The sequence below is a fragment of the Zootoca vivipara genome, chromosome 7 (assembly GCF_965207765.1).
Source record: "Zootoca vivipara chromosome 7, rZooViv2.hap1.1, whole genome shotgun sequence".
Classification (NCBI taxonomy): Eukaryota; Metazoa; Chordata; class Lepidosauria; order Squamata; family Lacertidae; genus Zootoca; species Zootoca vivipara.
The window spans coordinates 59,491,164-59,512,048 of NC_142590.1; the positions used below are offsets into that span (position 1 = coordinate 59,491,164).

General features: G+C 42.1%; 1 protein-coding gene across 13 annotated transcripts in view; it reads left to right on the forward strand.

Annotated features, from left to right (window-relative positions):
* The first annotated feature begins 7,925 nt into the window (after positions 1-7,925).
* The window catches only part of RAP1A (RAP1A, member of RAS oncogene family), a 94,221-nt gene continuing 81,261 nt past the window's right edge, over positions 7,926-20,885 (forward strand). For 3 of the 13 annotated variants that reach the window (XM_088674378.1, XM_035124223.3, XM_035124228.3), the window contains exon 1: positions 7,926-8,134. The gene's annotated coding sequence lies outside the window, so the exon portion shown is untranslated. Of the gene's footprint in view, positions 8,502-9,460; positions 9,627-20,885 lie in introns of all 13 variants that reach the window. The other 10 variants (XM_088674380.1, XM_088674373.1, XM_088674376.1 and 7 more) reach the window with 8 other exon arrangements.

The following is a 20,885-nucleotide window of genomic DNA, read 5'->3' on the forward strand; positions in this document are numbered from 1 at the left end:
CAGAGGACGAGATGGTTGGACAGTGTTCTCGAAGCTACAAACATGAGTTTGACCAAACTGTGGGAGGCAGTGCTAGACAGGAGTGCCTGGCGTGCTATGGTCCATGGGGTCACGAAGTCGGACACGACTAAACAACAACAACACAGATGTTGGATTCTCAATTCCCATCAGCCTGTAGCTAGCACGGCCAATGATCAGGGATGATGAAAATGGTAACCCAGCCAGCAACATCTGGAGGGCTAAAGGTTTCCCACTCCCAATGAAAGGTAACCAGTCTCTCAGGCCCGGCTCTAGGGGTAGTCTCGGTGACGTGGGGCGCTAGGGCTGTGCCCGCCCACCAGGGTGGGGGCGCCGGAGCAATCTCCACGCCACGGCGCCCGACCTGCTTGAGACGGCCCTGCAGTCTCTGCTTCAGGCCACAGTCCTAAGCATGCAAAACAAGTCCTATTGAAATTATTGACAGTTAATTATAATAAAAACATTTGGAATGTCACTGTATCCTAATTCCCCCATTGAAATCAGTTATGTTCACTAATATACTACAGTGTCATGAAGGACAGTGACTGGCAAAGTATTGGTCTTTTTCTATGTTTTGGCAAGCTCTCATTGATTTCAATTTATCAGCATTTAGGATGTGCAAGACACAAGCTATGTGTGATTCAGTTTTGTCCTCTTGCAAGGTCTGCTGCAGGAAAGCATAATTTCACCTCTTGGAGTATCCCATGAGTCCTTTGTCTAGTCTAGTCTAACCTTGACTATCTCTAGAAATTGAGGCAGCTGAATAGTCCTTGTTTTGTCCCCTAGGTAACTGATTGTGTAGCTGTGCCTGCAGATAAATATCCTCTCTCTCTTTTGGCTTTAAAGTAATACTCATGTGAGGCATAAAACTTTTCAGCTATTTACACTAGTTTGAGGCATTTTTAATGTGTCTCCCCACCCCATCCCCCGCTTAATGTGCTTTTTTTTCCTAGAGGGAAATTAAAGGACTTTGGCTGAAAGGTATTTAAAAAAAAAGTTGTAAGGAACAATGGGCAGTTATCATGCAACATATTTTAATAAGGTGAAAACCCACACAATACTTGTGTGCAATCCCTCCTTACCATAGGCTGAGCTGCTGTGATGTCACAGAATGTCCATAGACATGTCTAGCGAGGCCGAAGGCCCAATAACCAGTGTAAATAGTGCATATTCTTTGACCCAGGAGGCAGAAAAAAGTTTCATGAAGTTTTGGAAGCTGGGTAAGAAGAAATGTAGGTGAGGAAGACAAAGTTGTAAGGTCCCAGTCTGCATCTGTTTTGGATTTTTTTTAAAAAAACTTAACTGTTTTTATATGCAGAATTGTTTTAAAGTGTTCATGTTGTTTTCCTATGTGGAGTTGTTTTACAGATGAAACTGTTTTAAGTGCTTTTACATTTTCCTTTTTGATGGCTGTAACTGTTATCTTTATTTGATAACTGGATTTTTTATATTTATATTTTTGGTAATCAGCACTAGGATCTTATGTTAAAGGGTGTTTAAGTAATCTAAATAAATAAAACAGATAACTTAATGCATCAAAATGGTCATCATTCCATTAACATTTAAATGCATTTGATGTTTCAGCCTGTGTGTGTAAATCTTGTTCTCAGAGAAATATTCTTCCTGATTGCCGTAGGAAGCTTTCAGATGTAAAAAGGCAGAAGAGAAATTCTTTGGTTAACAGCTCCCAATGACTGATATGCAACAACCATGGGGTTGTTGTGGTAATAAAGCTGGTGTGTGTGTGAACACATAAATGCTAACTTGAACTACTTGGGGAAAATGGTAATGGAATAAATACGTCATAAATTATGGACAGACTTGGGTCAGTGTGTTACAGTTCTAGTAAACCCATCGTTCTTAATGGATTCTTGGAAAATGCTGATTCGTCGCAGGACCTAAGTAAGGGCATAATCTTTGGAGTCTCTCACTGTGCCATTTGAGAATTAAAAGCGTTTATTCACTATGCACACAGAAATGGTTTTATCTGGCAATAAAAACTTTTTATGGGCTTTTTAGTAAATTTGTACTGATTTCCAGCAGCAATATCTTCTATGGCATTTAAGGAAAGCCAAGCACTGCACAAACCATCACTTATAGGCACATTTGGTGCCTGGCCTTCAGGTGGTCTTCCTCACAATGCCGTACGTCAATAACTCAAAAATTGGTGAAATAGACTGGCCAGCTTATATGAATACAACTTGCTCTTTGAACTTGCTCTGCAGCCTTGTCAACGCGTGATGAGTAATGGGTTATCAGTATGATTACTAAAATCCCTGCTGCAGACCATAGCTGGAAAGTATTCATGCCTCAATTGGTGCTGCTGATGTGACTAAAAGGGACATTCCATTAGGTGACATTCAGTGATCTTCTTGATTATGCAACAAGCTCCATAAAATCTGCAATTAGGGATGAATTTTTCTGATAATTTTGACATTGAACTCATTTGCATGTTTGTTTTTCCTTATTCTTGATCTCAATGAGAAGTGGTTTTTTTAAAGGTCTCCATTTAAAATATATTACAAATTCTAGCATGTTACAGTATATGCGCTATTACACATATAGTATTATATGCATATCACTCCAGCACAATAACAGATAAACATAAGTGCATACATAACTGTGTAAAATATTTATTTAAAAAGTTGTAGAAATCTAGTACCACATGGGGCTTGTCTCTTTTGATGTGAGATTGAACTTAAAAACAAAACAACCAATAATGTATGAGCAACTTGCTGGAGTAATGCAGGTAAAGTTTGATTGGGTCAGAACTGGCAGATTCCATGTACAAATTGATTTTAAATGGATTCCTCTTTCATCACCATTGAAAATGGGAAAATCTATATCTCCTGGAGACAGACAATGAAGTGAAGAGTCATTTTGCTGAACTACTTCAACTCTGTTTCTACTTATATTGTTTATTACTCTTTCCAGGAAGCAAAATGTGAAAGAAGGGGAGGGGTGGGTGCCAGTACCCTTGGGCAGCTGCTGGGATATGTGTCCCTGGGACAACTGCCATTTAAATTACCCATAATGCTCCTGATATGTCATTCCAGGCCAATGGTGACCATTAAAATGGTAGCCCCACTGGATCTATGTGAGAAACATTGTGGGTAATTTGATTTTTTTTTTTAAAAAAATTGACCTTTCAATTGTTGTAACCTGTCCTGGGAGCTGATGGTGAAGGGCGGGTAATACCTTGAATAAATAACAAGCGCAACAGTAATTAAAATGGTGGGTTGCTCACAGCTACCTTGCAATGATCGCAGGGCTACTTGTTGCTTGCTGCCATCACCAGCTGATAAACTGCCTGAGGGGGCACTGATATTGGAGAGAGCCTACCAGGAGGCACTTTGCAAGACAGACCTTCAAATCCAAAGCCAACTCTGAAGGAGGGAAAACGGAAGGGAAAACCATCAAGGGTCAGAGCATATTTCATTCTCTTGATATTCACGCAGATTACTCTTATTCTATATTCTGTGAAACATTGAGCAAGATGCATAGTTTCTCATGTCTTTCCTCAGCTTTTTTTTAATTTTTAATAAAATTCAAGGGTTTCCAACAACTGCAGTGTCTTTTTCCATGATCAAGGAAGTTTTACAGTCCTGCAGCAGCATTTGAATAACTTTATGGCCATTTGTCATCCGCCACAGGACATGTCTTTAACTAGTTTTATGAGTTTTGCAATAAAAGCTTTTCATGACAACACAATGAATACTTACGGCAATGACATTAAAGAGCATGTTCTAAAGTGAAGACGCAGTCCACCAAAAGGGATTTCATAGCCAACTGTAGATGTTCAAGGGCCAAAAAGACTGTGAAGAAACTAAAGCTGCATTTTATACGGTAGGAGACAGGCTAACTGTTTAATCCGGAAATAATTCGAAATAAGCCAGCCTTGCACTAGAAACAAAGCAAGCAGCAAGCATATAATTTGGATTCCTTGTACAACAGTTGTGCTCTTCATTGTGAACAGTTAACCACACATTTTTCTGTTCTGATAAGGAGAAAAAAGTTATCTACTTAATTGCTAGCTCTCTGCTTTGGCATGGTTTGTTCCTGTGTTATCCAAGCCATCGCAAATGCTTCTGATGATCCTTACTCCAAAAAACTTTAATCCACAGTGCTGTTTACATTTGTATAATGTGGTCCTAAACAAAATTCTTGGTGTGAGGTCTGGAAGTGGCAAGGGCTAAGAGAAGCATATGTTGCTCTTTCTAAAGATCCAGATTTACCAAGACAGTTGGAGGAATTCTAAGGAAGTGTTGTAATACTTGGTTAGGATGAATATCATCTTTGGAATCCTACCTACTGCCGGCATAAATTCCACCAAGGGCTTAACAACAGGTATTATAGGTTGCTGGCATCTAGGTGACCTATGTCCTACTGTTGATTTCATGTAAAGCACTACATTTTGCTATGCCTGATGTACATCTATTGTGCATCATCCTATTACCTTTCATGTCCTTCTCTTTGTTTCAATGTATAGATCAGGCATCCCCAAACTGCGGCCCTCCAGATGTTTTGGCCTACAACTCCCATGATCCCTAGCTAACAGGACCAGTGGTCGGGGAAGATGGGAATTGTAGTCCAAAACATCTGGAGGGCCGAAGTTTGGGGATGCCTGATATAGATCATGCATAGGCAACCTTGGCTCTCCAGATGTTTTGGAACTACAACTCCCAAGATCCCTGACCACTGGCCCTGTTAGCTAAAGATCATGGGAGTTGTAGTTCCAAAACATCTGGCGAGCCAAGGTTGCCTATGCCTTGTATAGATGGACACTATATTGGTGTCATTACTGAAGCAGGATTCATTTGTCAGCCCAGTCAGTTTCTATATGTGGAATGCAGTGGGTCGAGAAGTGTGCAAACCGTGTCCTTCACCAAGGCCAGCAAAATGGCAACCCTGATTTCTCTTCAAAAACACAGGACTCACTTTTTTATTTCATTTCAGAGTGATTTTAACCAGAAGAGTTTTGGAAGTTGTGCACAAATGTGTGAAAAACAAATACAATAGCCTTCCTTTTGTTTATTGAGGGCTAAAACATTGTTAGCACTAAGGCTACCGTTCTAAGCACACATGGAGTAACTTTCATTGAATGTCATAAAGGACTGAACAATAAATGACCTGTGTCACATGCTTAGATAATTGTGCTTAACCTGGTTTTCATTTTGGAGAGGAGTTGATTAAGGTCCCCCAGTCTAGAACATGCTCCTCTTTTGGTTCAGCACTCTATAGAACCAGTTTTCTGTTGAAATTCACCCCTATCTAGCTGCAATTAAACATGCATGAAAACTGCTCTGCATAGGTAGCAGAGGTTTTTTTTTTTAAAAAAAACATCTAATTTGATGATGATCAATCAGTCAATCAATCAATCAATCAATCATTTTATTTGTATGCTGCCTTTCCAAAGTTAAAACCATGCTCTAGCAGCTTACAACATAAAAACTTGCATAACCACGAATATAAAGAATGTTATTAAAAAATTAACAAAACATCAAAAAGTGCACAACCAAACTGAACGTTTCCTACATAAATCATAAGATCCAAAATAAAAATACAACAAAATTACATCAACAACTGCGCCCGCCCCAGCAAAAACCCCTAAAGGAGATCCCAGCCCAAGATTCTGTTCAGCAGCCTCAGCTTTTGTAGCTGGAGTCAGTCAGGGCCCCACCCTCCCAAGCCAGGTAGAAAAAGGTCTGCAAAGCAGGGAGCAGGTCTTCCAGGACTCACAGCCAAGATGATCTCTGGCTGTGTAATGATTAGGCCCTTTTATGTGAAACTTTATACTAAACATATATTTCACACAACTTTCAAATGTGTGTATACTAAAAGTACTTCTTGTGTCAACAAAAATTATTTATTTATTAAAAATAAATAAGTGTGCATTGACAGATACTGTCTGCATCAAAAAAGTTGTCTGAATAATGCATATGTCAAACATTTCCAATAAGAAACACAAGTCTCATGGTTAATAATCACAGGTTATATTTCTCCATGCAAATTGGCCTGACCACATTTAGCTGTCCGTTGCAATTATTATGTAAGCCTGCAGTTCAAATTCAGGATGCAGTTTGGAAGGCTGCCTGTTATGTATTGTGGAACTGACTTCGACAGTTTTGGTAGCTGGAATCCTTAGCAATAAGAACATGCTTAATAATACCTGTATTGCAAGTCATGGAAGAAATGTTTAACTGACAAAAAATAATAATCAAACAGCCCTCAGTTTAAAACAGCTCAACATTTCACTGAAGCCTGCCCTGTTCTAGAGGACCAAAGCAGACGTAAATCTTTTTTAAACAAATTGCTGGCACACATGGGTGGGGTGAGCCAGATCATGGTGGGGGGGAAGGGGGGGTCAATGGTCACAATCAGAATAATCTCATACCTCCCAGCATAGAGTCTATTTGCAATTAGAGAAGAGATCCCATTGGCATCAATAGGATACTTTCTTCTAAGGCTGGGGAAAGGGTTAATGTTCCCACCCTATTCTGCCAGCCCCAATCTGGTTCTCCTCACCCCTGCAGGCTATTGGTTAAAGAAAAACAAATCCTGCAAGGACAAACCATGTGACAAACATCACACCAAGGCTTGCAGACACACTGTACCTTTAAAGCAAATTCTTTCCCTCAAAGAATTCAATTTCTGGGCATTGTAGTTTCCTAAGGGGTGCTGGAAAATGTAACTCTGCAAGGGGTAAACTACAGTGCCCAGAATTCTTTGAGGGAAAGAATGTGCTTCAGATGTGCTTTAAAAAGTATAGCATGTGCACTGTCTCACAAACTCACAGTGGGGAAAAGAGGTCAGGAATCGCTGACTCCAGCTTGGGGAGAGGTAGGCTCATTCAGTTTCACACAAGCCTTTCAGCTCTGGTTCCCAGTCAGCTGTGATGCTCACAAGCAGCTGATCTATGCTCAGTCCTGCACATGGTGTGAGAGAGGCCTATTTTGGCTTCACATCGGGCTGAACCCAAGGCTTGGTATTGTGCGTTGTGACTTCTGCCCCCTTGTAACATAGACAGCGGATGTTTGGCTTGTTACAGGATGGGCAGACCCTAAATGATTGTGTAAATAGTACAGAATACTTTCTCTCTCTCTCTCTGTCTCTCTCTCTCTTTAAATCTCTTGCCAATTTCTTCTTCTTAATCTTTTTCCTCTCTCTATTTTTCCTGCTTTTCTTTTTCTCTCTTTCCCCCTATGTTTTTATTGTATTTTGATATTTTTTATAGTTTTGGACAAAAAAGATATTTGATAAACTTTGCATTTCTCTTTTATAAATCCTAATAAATAAATAAATAAATAAATAAATAAATAGTACAGAAGCAACATCTATACAGTGACCACATCACCCCTTTCTTGAATGCTGTCTTCTTTTTTAACTCTTTAAGCACACAGGAATATTTTCCCACCCTCCTAACCTGCTCTGCTAATTTTCTATCTTTTTTTAAAAAAATTGTTTCGACTACGCCAGACCAACATGGCTACCTACCTGTAATTAAAAAGTATATTAGTAGTGAAATAAATTATTAAGCTCTAACTTAAAATGATTGGGGGCCCATTACTTACACAACACAAAACACTGTTGCTGTATGCAGGTTTTATTTGTTTTTTATCTTATATTTTGGAAATGTACAGCCAGGGTTTTTTTTCCCCTTTAAATTTTTTGGGCGCCCCAAGAGAGTGGGGCCCTAAGCTATAGCTTGTTTAGCTCGAAAATCCGGCACTGATCTATATCTGCTCTAGACTTGGGAGACTACATTACTCGCGCCCGTCGCCTCTCCTCCAAAACGAAAGTGGCGCAACGTTCGCGCGGGCGCTTCGACCCCTCCTTCCCGGGCCGAGCGCGCTGCTCCGCCCCTCCGCCGCTTTCGCTCCTCCTCGCCGGCGCGGCTGCTCCTCCCCGAGCCCGAGGAGGGAAGCGAAGGGAGGGAAGGGGGGCGGAGCGGATGAGCTGCCGCCGCCGCCGCCGCGCACTGGAGCTGCCGCGCCTCAAGCCCAGCAAGGCAGGCAGGCAGGCAGCGAGCGGAGAGCCGGAGGAAGGAAGCAAGCAAAGAAGGACGGAAGCGAGCGGGCGGCCGGCTTGGCTCGCCCCGGCAGGCAGCGGCGACGGGGTGAGTAAGGTGCGCAGGAAGGGGCAGCTGGGGCGCTGCTGCTGCGGCCGCAGAGGCGGCGGCTCGCTCGGTCTCCCGCTCCTTCCCTCCCTCCCGGCCCAGTGCGGGGCCGGCTCGCCTCCCTCCCTCCCTCCCGCCGCCAGGCCGAGGGGCCCTGCTGCTTCCCCTTGGCTCAGGGCCCGGCAGGGAGGGGTCAGGGTGTGCTCCCTACGGGGTAAGGAAAGCAGCCGAAGCTTCACCCCCCCCCCCAGGAAGGTTGGGAAGCGGGTGGAGAGGTCTTGCACCCGGCCAGGAAAAGGAGAGGAGCCTTGACAGCCAGGCTGGAGCCCGGCCAGAGTAGTGCCTGGCCGGAGTGCATGCAGGCAGGGTACGTGTGTGTGCTTGGCGGGGCGAGGGGGGGGGGTGGATTCCAGAGTGGGGGGGTCCTGACCCACCCATGGGTGATGTGAACCAAAGGGTGACAGGAGTCAGGACCCCAGATTGCATGTTGGTGTTGGTGGGTATTGTGCGATTTTGACAGTACAGAGACACGTTTTTTCTTTGACACCCCCCCTCCCCTGCGCAGTTTTTAAAGACTTGCCTCTGGAGGAATCCCCCCCCCTTTGTATGATTGGGTTGCTCTTCCCGTCAGATAATGAAGGATAGCTGCTATTTAGGCGGGGGAGGGTGTCCCAATTGCATCCTGGAAGCAGGAGAACCCAGGCTGCTCCATCAAGAAAGGGGTGTGTTGTGCTAGGAGCTCCTATTATGGTTAATGTGGATGCATTTATGTGATGGGAGGGGGGGCCTTCCTTCCTCTACCAGGGCTAGTTGAATGTTGGGATTTTTCTTTGCAGGGTGTACATAAACTAGAATCCTTTCTTCCTTCTAAGGCATCTCTGTTGGGAGTGGCTGCCAGGCAGGCAAATGTTCCTTACGCCTTCTGGTTACTATTTTGATGTCTTTGCCTGGACACCTCTTGTGGTGTATAGCAACATTTTCTGGGGGAGAGGAGAGGCGATATAAGGGAGTTTAGCCAGTATAGGATCTGAACTCTAGGATCTGCTCTTCACTTCCACCCACAGTTTAATAAAGCAGAACATGCTTCTTAACTTGTGTCTCCAAAACCTAACATCTTGGCGACCCTCCCACAAGGTTGCTTTGGTGCACTTTGGGGTCGTGACCCATCTGCGTTGGGGAAAGGCAAATCATTGGCAGGCAACGCCTAGAATGGCACATTGTTAACTTGTGGCCAGTGTTGCACCTCCTCCCCACCACACTCCACTTGGACTTAAGTTTCTTGCTTGCGCCAGTAATAGGGAAGTAAAATACAGGATTTCCCCACAGTTTCCCATGCAACAGGATATCAGGAAAAGAAACGGTGCCAGAGACCCTGTACTTCTCTGTTTTGGGTTGTTGTGGTTGGCGGGAAGATCCCCGGCAGCTTGGCTTCTCTGTACTGCTTGCAGGGTTCATCCTGTTGCTGTCACTCTGCTGCTGAGCTCCTGAGGAGGTAGGTCTTGTCTTCTGCTGTGTAATTGTGTTTTTTTCTGAGGGTTCCAGTTTGGGTCAAAATACATCCCTTGACTTTATGGCATGCTTTTGGCTGCTTCCAAATTAGTGTTCTTCTTTTTTTTTTAAAAAAGTGCCATGCCTCTTTTTCTCTAGCAGTAGGTGTTCCCTCCCTCCCTCCCTCCCTCCCTCCCTCCCTCCCACACACACCCCTTTTAATTTTTAAAATAAAACTTGGTTTCAACTTTGTGCTGGGAACACTGCAAGGTACAAAGCATAGCCTCGGAAATTAAAAAGTGCATTGGCAGGAAAGTCTTTTTGATGGATGGGTGATTCAAAATGGCACAGGGAGGGACTTGCGATGCCTCGTGTTGTTGCCACTGGCACCATCCAAAAGGTATCACCAGAGCATTCCTGACCTCCTCCTGCATAGTGAGAGTAGTAAGTGGGGTCATTAGAAATCATTTGGAATATGAATTTCAGTTTTCCAAGAACTTGGGCTGCTGAATTACAGTGATTCTTTCCACAGTGCTTCCTAAAGTGACGTTATTTGCCCAGTTTAGTCATGGCACCACAGTCAGTATTGTAGATGCAGTCCCTGGAACGGCATCTCACCTTAGTATCCAGGTGTGGAGTAGAACCATTGTGAGGACAGTGTGTATTTTGTTGTTTCCGAAAGCTGACTAAATTAAGTGTGTGTGTTTTCCCTCTTTTTCTCCCTTCATAGCACTGACAATTGAAAGGGAAAGATTAGTGGGGAGCTTGGGGCAACTTTGCAGGCTGCTCTGACACGTGTATTAAAGTTTTTGAGTTGCCAGTGGCTTCTGTAGTTGGCAGTACTACTGAAATATCAAACTTGGCAGTGTTGCAAGAAACTGGTCTTGTGCTGTCCCCCCCCCACAACACCAGTGAGCAAGGTTTCTTTTGGGGGTGGGGTGGGGGGGATGAGTCACTCCTGTCATTAATGCAGTTGCCTGTCTGTAGTACTTCCTATTTTGAAAGAGTATATTGTGTTTCCTTTTGGGAGATATTGTTACTATTTGCAAAATGTCACGGGTGGGGCGTGAGGAAGTAAGAGTGGTCATGTTGTCTCCTTTTGGTGCCAGTCTTCTATTTCTCAGAATGCGGGGGGGGGGGGATGGATGGACTGGCCTGATTGGTACTTCTTATAGATTATCATATAGATTGTAACTCCTCTATGCAAGCATAGGAGCATTTTAAATATAATTCTCCAGAATGTGTTTGATCTCAGCTGTTACAACCTATTTTTTAAGGACATGAAACATCTAAGTTGTACGCCTCTGAGAGCCTCTCCAGTGCAGATGCCATCAAAATGAATGATGGTAGTATGAAAGCACATATTTCTTGTGCAGTTATACTTATTTTAATGGTATTTGTGCAAGAAATGTGCTGAGTGGATTGTTTTAAATCTTTGTTAAATAAGTTTTTAATCTTTGCAGGAACGGATTTTGGAGACTATCCTATTATGATTTTTCTGACATTGTTATGATCCTGTTACATGTATAGTGATTTTGACAAGGCCATTCTTTGCATCCTATTACAGTGGAAAAGTTGAGTGTTCCTCTCTCTCTCTCTCTCTCTCTCTCTCTCTCTCTCTCTCTCTCTCTCCACAACAACGAATGAATAAAATGCAACTGTTTTTATTTGGCAATTGCAAAGAAGTGCATTTAATTTCAGAATAAATCGGCAGGAGAAAAAGTATAGCTTTTAAGGTGGAGCTGAGCTAAAAACAGGAAGTCCTGTGTTCTTCTGTTTCTATAAATAAATACTGTATATTTTCATGCACAGTATTTTCATCAAAACAACACTTCAGAGAAACTGCTATTGTTTCAAAAGGCCACAAGACTTAAACATTCAGGATAGATTATGAGTTCTTCTCTTTTAATATCTATATTGTATTTTATAAAGGTTTGGCTCTCCTCACCTCTTCCCCAGTCTCTTTAACCTTGATCGATACCATCAAGGAAACAATATTAGGTCCTTGTAGTATTTGAAGGGCAATTAAATGCAGGGCTCAAAGTAGGGGCAAAATACTTGTAAGTTTTGGCTAGAGTTTGAGTAAGTTTGATTGGACCTTTAACTTGTCAAATCTAAGCATGCCTATCATGGAACTAAGCCCTGTTGCCATTAGGACGAAGGGCAGCTCTGCCCATTATGTGTGTATCCATGTTAATACAACTTCCTGGGTCTGCTGCAAGAAACACCATGCAGTGCTAATGTTTCTTGAAGCTCTTGGAACCCCCCCCCTTATTCCCAAGTAAATGTGCGCAAGATTACAGTAAAATCATGCTCCTGTGCATACTGACTCAAAAGTAAGTTCCACATGGCTCAGTTGAACTTACTCCATTGTAAGTGTCCTTTACAACCTCAGTTTCAGCAGTAACTGTTGGAGCTGAGTTTTAGTGCAGAGCATTGTGAGTTTTGTGTGCTAATACTTTTCTTTGAAGCAGTTGCATAAAGACCATCAGAACAGTTCACAGTTGAAGCCACACACAGAGCGAGTGTGTGCTCCGATGTGCCAAATGCTATAGATTTCATGCCCCCTCCCACACTCAGGAGGGCATTGTTGGCATAAAGTAGAATTGAGCTTGGCAGCTATAGTGCACAAACAACAACAACCAAATCTTTGTTTAACTGAGCCTTTACAAATGTGTGCTGGTACAGAATTGCTTATTTCTAAAACGACTTGATTGGTTTTGCACTGTAGAAGCTGTGGTTGAGCTGCAATTGGGCCTCAACTTGTGGCTTTCTTTACCAGCCTTATAAATGTTTACTTGCAGCAGAATGCCCACAGTGAAGTGTGAGCTTCAAGTGTGTGAGAGTGATCATGTAAGGAAACACTGTGAAGATATGCAGCAAAATGGTGGAGCACCTACCTTGTATAACATAACATTTTGTTGCATGTAAAACTTAAAGAGATCATGGTACACTAGTCCCTTTCATTTTAGTGAGAAAGATGCTTAAGCATGTAGCAGAATTCCAGATCAGAATGTAAAAAAACGAGGAATATTTTAGAATTCTGGTGTAAATTCTTTAGAATGTCGTAGAGCTGTGTTGCTCTGAAATAGGGGGCTTGCATATGTAACTGCACTGTTTTGTCATGGCATACACTCTCATAAAACAAATAACCATTAGCAACCCTCCTTAGAAGACCATGGATATATAATATCACAGTATTCTTTGATTTTTTTGCTCTTGTGAATTTGCTACTCAGCTGCACTCTGGGTGGCTCCATGTGATTGTTGTGTGTACCCTGGTGTTTGACACAGTTATTTAAAAGTGTGAATATATATAAATATACAGTATAACCTGTGTCTTTATATATGTATGCATGTGTTCCTGGGGAAGCTGATTGGCCCTAGGGCTCCCCAACATGTGTCTGCTGCCATTTACATATACAGGTCTTGCCACCCACCGTGTGTACACTGCTTCAGGAAACAGCACTGTAGCCCAACGCCAGTGAATCTGCAGCCATTGTATCTGCCCTTCCTAAGGATTAGAACTGGTTATCTTTTTAGAGTGTGATTGTGATAGCCAACTTGATTCAGTCAGGAAGAAGAGAGTGAAGTTGCTCTTTAATCTTCTTTCAATACCAGGTTATCTCTTGTGACTATTGACTTTGCTCTGAATTCAGAGGTCTTAGGATTCCTCTGAAAGGCCAAATACCTAAATCCTCATAGAATAAGTAACCATTGGGAATTTGGGGAAATGTATAATGGTTTTCAATCTGTTCATTCACATACTCATGTAACATTTGAATTGCAGGCTCTTGGGGGTTCATAGGGTACCGGTTAGGGCATTTGTTGGGAGTAAGTCAAGTAAAATGTTTGCTTTCTATTAAATAAGTGATAGGAAGGAAATAAAGCACAGTTCTGGTGAGCCTTGTAGTTTCCAGTAGTTGACTCCTTCTAAAATTACCAGATGTACATACGCAGCCAAAGCTCCTGGATTTTAGAAATCCCCATGGATTGCAAAATAAACCAGGACTGAATCTGACCAGCTTCCTTGTTTGGAAATGGAACATAATACGAAATTGCATACAGGAATATTCCTTTTTTTCTGGCTATACCTTAGCAACTGAGCGCTATTTGTGTTTACTGCTGAAGTATCAGAAATGTGGCAATGCAGTCTAATCCTAGCATTAATAACTGAGGTGAGTTCCTTTCCTGTATGGTGGCGCCTTTCAGCAGGGGAGGGGAAAGTCTTCTTGCATAACATTCTCATGAGAAAAACACACTTTAATCAGCTTTTTACAGTAATTGGGTAGGATTGCAAATACAATCTATCTTATGTTCCATTTAGTGAAAAAGTGTGCAATGGAGCATAAAGTTCTAAAGTGCACATTGGTTACACAATCAGTTATGTTATGAATAAATTAGGGCCAAAATGTCCATGACATCTGACTAGAATGGCTGATAGACAAACATGATATATATATATATCATTTTAAGCATGCTTGACTTCCTCAAAGTAGCCCTTCTTTCTCCCCTCTGTAAGGACAGAAAACTTAGCAGCAAGTGATTATTCTTGGTTCCGTCTTAGGGTGTGTTCCCTTTACTGTCTTATTGTGCACTGAAGTGGGGTTGTGTGTGTTTGTGTGTTTGTTTGTTTAACAGGTCTCTCCCTCCTCACACACTGTTCACATCAGCATGGCTTCAGTTTGTTTCTGTGATTCCTTTACCCCCATGCAGAGGTGTTCACACATACCTTGACTAGAAACTAGTTAGGAGCAACTTAAGGATGCCAGTTTGTGTGAAGCTGGTTTGAGAAACAGCACACCAAACTAATGTCTTATAACAAAGTGCAGGATACATATGCAGTAGAGATCCCTTTGTGCGGACACAGATTAAAAATCCAGCACTGGAATCACAGTGCGCGCGCAGTAAGTTGGGAGTGTTTGCACTCTGGATTTTGAGAATGGAACTACTAGGGCTTGCATCACATGCCTCCTTGTAAGCCCTGGCTTAGCATAGCTTTGGAGGCCAACCATGGGGTGGCGTGAGGAGAGCGAAATCAATCAGGATCGAGACATAGCCAAGAAGCCAATGGAAGAATAGGCAAAGATTAAGGGAAATAAAGGGCTTTGGGCAAAGAGGAAGAAGCAAGATAGCACGTTCAATGATTGCACCAGAGAAACAAATGCATGTGACTCTCTCCATTTCAGTCAATACATCCTTCCATGTTTGACACTACTTTGATCTCTTTCTCAGCCCCTTAACTTAAAACCTGCCTGATGTTTTTTTAGTTTTAGTTTTAGGTAGAACCTAAAGTGTGGGTGAGGTTGTGATCCTTTTTGTAGCCTAGTCAGGATGTCATCAAAGGACATTGTGCCTCTGCTGGCATGTGTCTCTGTTTCCTTCATGTGCCTGGTACAGTGGCAGCACGTTAATAAACTCTGAAATCCAGCTGGGAGGGGAAGATTATTGTGTTTGTCAGACACAGGAAACTACCAAGTATCTTTATTTATGGCTGAAGGAAACCTTATTATTCAGCTGTTAGGTCTGCTGGCATAGTATATGCATTTGAGTTGAAATGAAGACTGTCAAGTTGCCGCATTCGTGATGTGTTCACTTTCCATCCCAAAACATTTGGCACATAGGCAAGTTGCTCTAAAGATGGCTTGTTGTTTGGCTTCAACTTTAATGTTACATATTTTGGTAATTTAAGAAAAAGGGGGGGGGAACCCATGAAATGCTCTGTAAGCATGTACATTCCTATAGGTGACCACCTTTGCATTACATCAGGACCAGTTGTCATGCCCTATGATAGCCTCCGTTGTCAGTTGGAACCTTGGAGCAGTTTCCCCCAACTTGGTGACTTCAAGATGTTGTTGAACTACAGCTCCCATCATCCTTGCTCATTGATCAGGCTGGCTGGGGCATATGGGAGCCCCGAGATCATCTGGAGGGCACCAAGGTGGGGAAGACTTCCGTGGATAGTCTTCACATCATTAATGCTGGATAAAGGGCTCATCTGGAAACTCCTATTTTTTAGTTTTCTGTGCTTTTCTAGAGAACCCATAAACTTCTGTGTAAGCAACAAGACAAGAGTTTGTTCCCATTTATACTGTGGTACCTCGGATTACAGATGCTTCGGGTTACAGACGCTTCAGGTTACAGACTCCGCTAACTCAGAAATAGTACCCCGAGTTAAGAACTTTGCTTCAGGATGGGAACAGAAATCGTGCAGCGGCAGCGGGAGGCCCCATTACCTAAAGTGGTACCTCAGGTTAAGAACAGTTTCAGGTACGAACAGACCTCCGGAATGAATTAAGTTCTTAACCCGAGGTACCACTGTATTAAGTTCAATTAGCTGGAGAGAATGGAATTAATTTAATCCTGATTTCTGTATTACATATTGGAACCCTATGAATGCAGGTACTTTTAAATAGTTGCTGGGAGCTATCCCCCTGCTTGCCAGCCACATCTATCACCCGTAACTCACCAGACTCCCCCGAACCCCCAGATATTGCCAAACACTCCACGTCCCCCCCAACTCAGACCAGGGGTGGGGGACCTTTGTGGCCATGACAGATGAGTGGGGCAAAGCCTGCCCTGCACTGATCATTTCAATCTTTTGTAGTCCTATCCCCCCCTCTGTTTTTGCCCCCAATGTACTTCTCTCTCCATAAGTGACCTTGAAAATTGCAGCATGATTAATGTTTTTAAAATAAAGTATTATATAGGAAAACATTATTCTGTCCTCTCTCTCTCTCTCTGCCCCTCCCCCCCGGATGTCCTTTAAGAATTTTTTTATTTCTGGGCTTGGTTCTGGATGCTTATGCGTTCTATGAAACATTGTGCACTCTTGTGAACATTGCAACCAGCTGCAAAATGTGCTGTTCTATGACTGCTATGTTGAAGCTGTCATTTTTACTAGTTCAGAAAGTATTATTTGTTCTTACAATATAAGGCTCCAAGGATAAAACCTGGTTATGGTATAAATCATGTTGTCTTGATTCTACTTCATAGAGTATTCTCTGCTATGAGATTAAAGGGTTTTAATCTAAGCTCTCAGACCCCAGTTGAATATGTTCTGAATTGATTTGATCTTGCTTTTCCTAATAAATGTCTAAGCAGACTGCAACAGAGAATCCTCAAAGGTCAAATGAAATGTGTTGTTTTCAAGGAGCATAGCTAGTACGGTAACTTATTTTCTCCAAGCATTGAGTTAAGTGTAGATGGGAAACAACATTTCAAATCTAAGCATGGCTTGTTATAATCCCCTCTACCTGTGAAGCTTAATTTTGAACATTTCTCTTTTCGTTTGCATGGTCCACTGTGCAGGGGCAGGATATAGATGCAATAATAATAATGATGATGATGATACAGTAAAAAGTTTTAAAAGAGGGGAAAACCATAGAATCACAGAATTGGTAGCCCAATGGACTATCTAGTCCAGGGGTTGGCAAGGTTTACTCCAGAGGAGATCCCTCTGTGGGCCGGATCGCGTGTATGCCTGCAATTTCCGGTGCCGTGGAAGTGAGTCGCTGCACTGCGCCGGTTTAGTGCAGTGCACAGGGACTCACTGCGTGGGCGGCTTGGTTGGGGGGGTGGATCATGGGCTGGTTAAATGACCCCTGTGGGCCGCTTGTGGCCCATGGGCCTTAGGTTGCCGGCCCATGATCTACTCCAGCCCCCTGGGCTGCAGGAATACTGATTAAAAATACAATCTGAATGGTTGAAGAACTTGCATATGTGACCATACAATTCTTCTTGGCTAGAAAGCGATAGGGGGCATTCCAAATGTCTAGAATCTCTAGGTGTGTGAAATATCTCCCTCAAATAATTGCCTCTATTTCGAAGTTCAGAGATGAGAGTGGAACCCGCCCCCCACAGCAATGGGTTGGCAGATTGGGTGGACACATAACTCTGACTTGACTGTTTTTGAAGGGGGATGAAAAACCATGCCGGGGCGGAAATGGGATTGTACACTGAGCAGGAGCACTTTGTGATGCCACAGTGCATTGTGAACCTTCCCTGGCTAAGTGAAATGTTTGCTTATCATGTAGAATTGTACCCACTGTACTTTTTGCTTCTTGAGAACTTTATTCAAGAAATGAAAGTAACTTTTTAGCCTTTTGATGACATAGCAAAATGTAATAAGGGAACAGGCAGCGTCTGTTGAATGCTCAGTTATCAGTAGGAACCTTATTAGATGGGGCTTGTGGTGCTAGTTATGTACAACAGGAACCTCATGCTTCCCTTTTCTGCCTGGGTTGTATGCTTCCCTGACTACTTGCAGTGGCAGAGCAGGATATAAATTAATCAATAAATGCTAAGCAGTTAAAATAAAGCTGACAAGCATGTATGTATTCTAAGCTGCTTTCACCTCATTCACTGTATGTGGTGTGTTGTTTTTTTCTAAGTCTGGCTTTAAGCATCCTTTCCCTGTAAATGACAGGAGAGTTGGCTCCTTAGGCCACTGATGTGCTACCACAAATGACTAACAAGCCAACTCGTAAAATGTTTTGTGAGCCAGTAACTTTTGTAAGCCTATATTTGCAAGACTTTTCTAAGATGGTAGTTTTCAGTCTTAACAATTCGAAATGGATTGGGCCTGGTTTTCTTGCAGCTTCACTTGGCTCCTGATAGGTGCACCTCCGTTGGTGCACTGGGTTGATGGTTTCAGAATCCATAATCTGTGTGCAATATGAGCTTGTTGTCCTAGCAGATTGTGCATTGTGCATGAGTTATGAGTTAGCAGATCGCTTCAGCTGTATGTTCATAACTGGCAGAATTGCACTCTGTTTATAGAAAATTCTGGTTTGGTTATGAGAATGCCCATTTAAAAAGATACCAGGGGTTTGAGATTTTTGCAGGTGAGAAGTCAGAATACTATGGGTTGTATCCAGTGTGCGTGAGACTCATAGTAGACCTGAATAATTTCAGTGGGGCTGTTCTGAATAAAATGTTGGTGAATGCAACCCTTTCATATTTAATAATAACCATTATTCTTTCTGCCCCCCCCAATTGCCTTTTAACAAGTGGTTCTTTAGTGGTAATTCTGCTTTCAAGTCTTGTGGCTTCAGTGAAGTTACTCCCACTTAGATGTTAATTTCAATTCTAATCTGAAATCCGGTGATTTGGCTCCAGTTTCTTGTGTGCAATTTCTTGGTGGGAAAATTTGCATTATGTATTAACCTGATAACTAAAGAAAGTGGACTTACGTTGGGTACAGTGCAGTTCAGGGTGCTTTAGCAGCATTTGTTTTGTTTGCTGCCTTATTAGCTAGGTTCATTTAGTTTGTCACCTCCTATGTGTTAAATTAAACCTTCACTAAAATTATTTTAGTTAGCCAAATGTGGAAACTATTCAGCATAATAAAGCAGCCCTTCAGTGGCACCTTATTAACTGCCATGTAATTTTAATGCACTTTTCTCACAAGTGCAATTCAAAGCAGCGTTTTGTAAATTGCTTTGAGGATCTTCGTTTTAAAGTGGCACCCAGGAGCAGAGGTGTACCACTACAATGCCTTGACGCTAGCTTTTTTCTTCTCTGCACTTAACACTGCTTGCTCCTGCTTGAAACAATAATAATTTATTTTGTTGGTGCGGCTTTGATAATGTGTTAAAGAACAGAGGTGTCGGAGACTGGCTTTTGCCTCGCTCAATCTTCGATTGACTTGAAGACGAGATAAATTGAGGTCTAAATTCAATTACCCTGATACTGTAGTTTTGTGAAGATACTGTGTTCATAGATATGGTTCCTGAATGTGCATCGTTCCTTTGGCATTGGTCTAAGCAGGATTTAAATTCACCTTCTTCAGACATATTTGCTTTGCTCCAAGCATTTTATGTTATCGTAATTTAGTTATGTTGGATAATTTGTTGTTTTTCAAGTAACTTTCTTGAGACATGTGACAGGGTGAAATATTTACCTAAGTGTCTTGTTCAGGCTATGAGAATTATGATCTCACTCTGTCAATATTGCAGGCATCTTCCCGTTTAACTAAAGTGGTCTTGTTACCAGAGTGCCATACTAACAAAATGTCATGTTGGGTTTTTTGTGGCGGAAGGGGCGAGACGCTGAATGCGTAGAATGACTGAAGCAGGTATGTTTAGCTTATTTTTCTATGTGGGAATTGGAGGGGAAAATAACTAATAGATCTGTATTGAAGGCCTGTCCCTTCTCATGGTATATTTTAACCATCGATGGAAAATGGGTTCTCTGAAGTGTTCACATGTTAAATTATGAGGTCTTCCCCTGGCACTGATGAAGCCTCTGAGATTCCCCCTTACTCCCACCATGGTCTTGAGGACTGGTGACCCCTTTCTCCTTTGGAAAGTACATAGTGCAGAAAGATAAAGTTAAGAAAGACACACACTTTCCCACTTCCTTTGTCAGCTTTCTGTGCTTTCCAAGGCTCAGATTAACTCTACCGTGCCTGACTTTTACTTGGAACTCTTGGAAAAGTGAAATATGCATGCACTTCCTCTATTTCTTGTGTATGAGGGCAGTGGTCTAGTCTAGGGGGTACGAAGAGAGGGTGGGTGCCCATAGCCCCCTGAATAACATATATGGTAATTTACTAATTTGTTGTTCAAGCCTTTTGTGTTTTTTCGATGGATTATGCTGTTATATCTACTCAGACATAGAAACAAATTCAACTAATCTGTACTAATTCATTAGTATGATATTTGTGTAGATACTAGATTCAGGTGTTGATCTGACGTAGTTGAGAAAAATAATAATTGTCCAGTAGCACCTTAGAGACCAACTACGTTTGTTCTGGGTATAAGCTTTCGTGTGCATGCACACTTCTTTCATTTGCGTGTAGATAGTAAACTACAAAGACAGTACTGTAAGATATAAAATGGTACGATAAGGGCAAGAATCATTTTAACTTTGATATAATACTTTCTAAATCTTTTGTTACCTTTCTGTCAGACAGGTCTTTGGAAAAAGAACATCTTTGTTCCCATGCAACTCTTGCAAAGTGGAAAGATTTTCCACGTCTCATAAAAACAGCTGTTTGGTGGTGTTTCCTTGTTTTGAATTGTTTTTGCTAACCCTGTAGCTCAGAAAAATGTACTTTAAAAAAATGAAAACGAAGGGAGAAATATAGCTCAAAAGAGGAAGACAGCTGACTTGACACATGACAAAATTTCAGGAGAAGAATTAACAGAAGTATATGATGAAGAGCTTTTGTTAAACTATGGCTCTTAAGACATCAGCAGATTTAAAACGCACAAGAGACTGGAATGTGTGATATTGAGTCATTAGAGATCGCTACAATA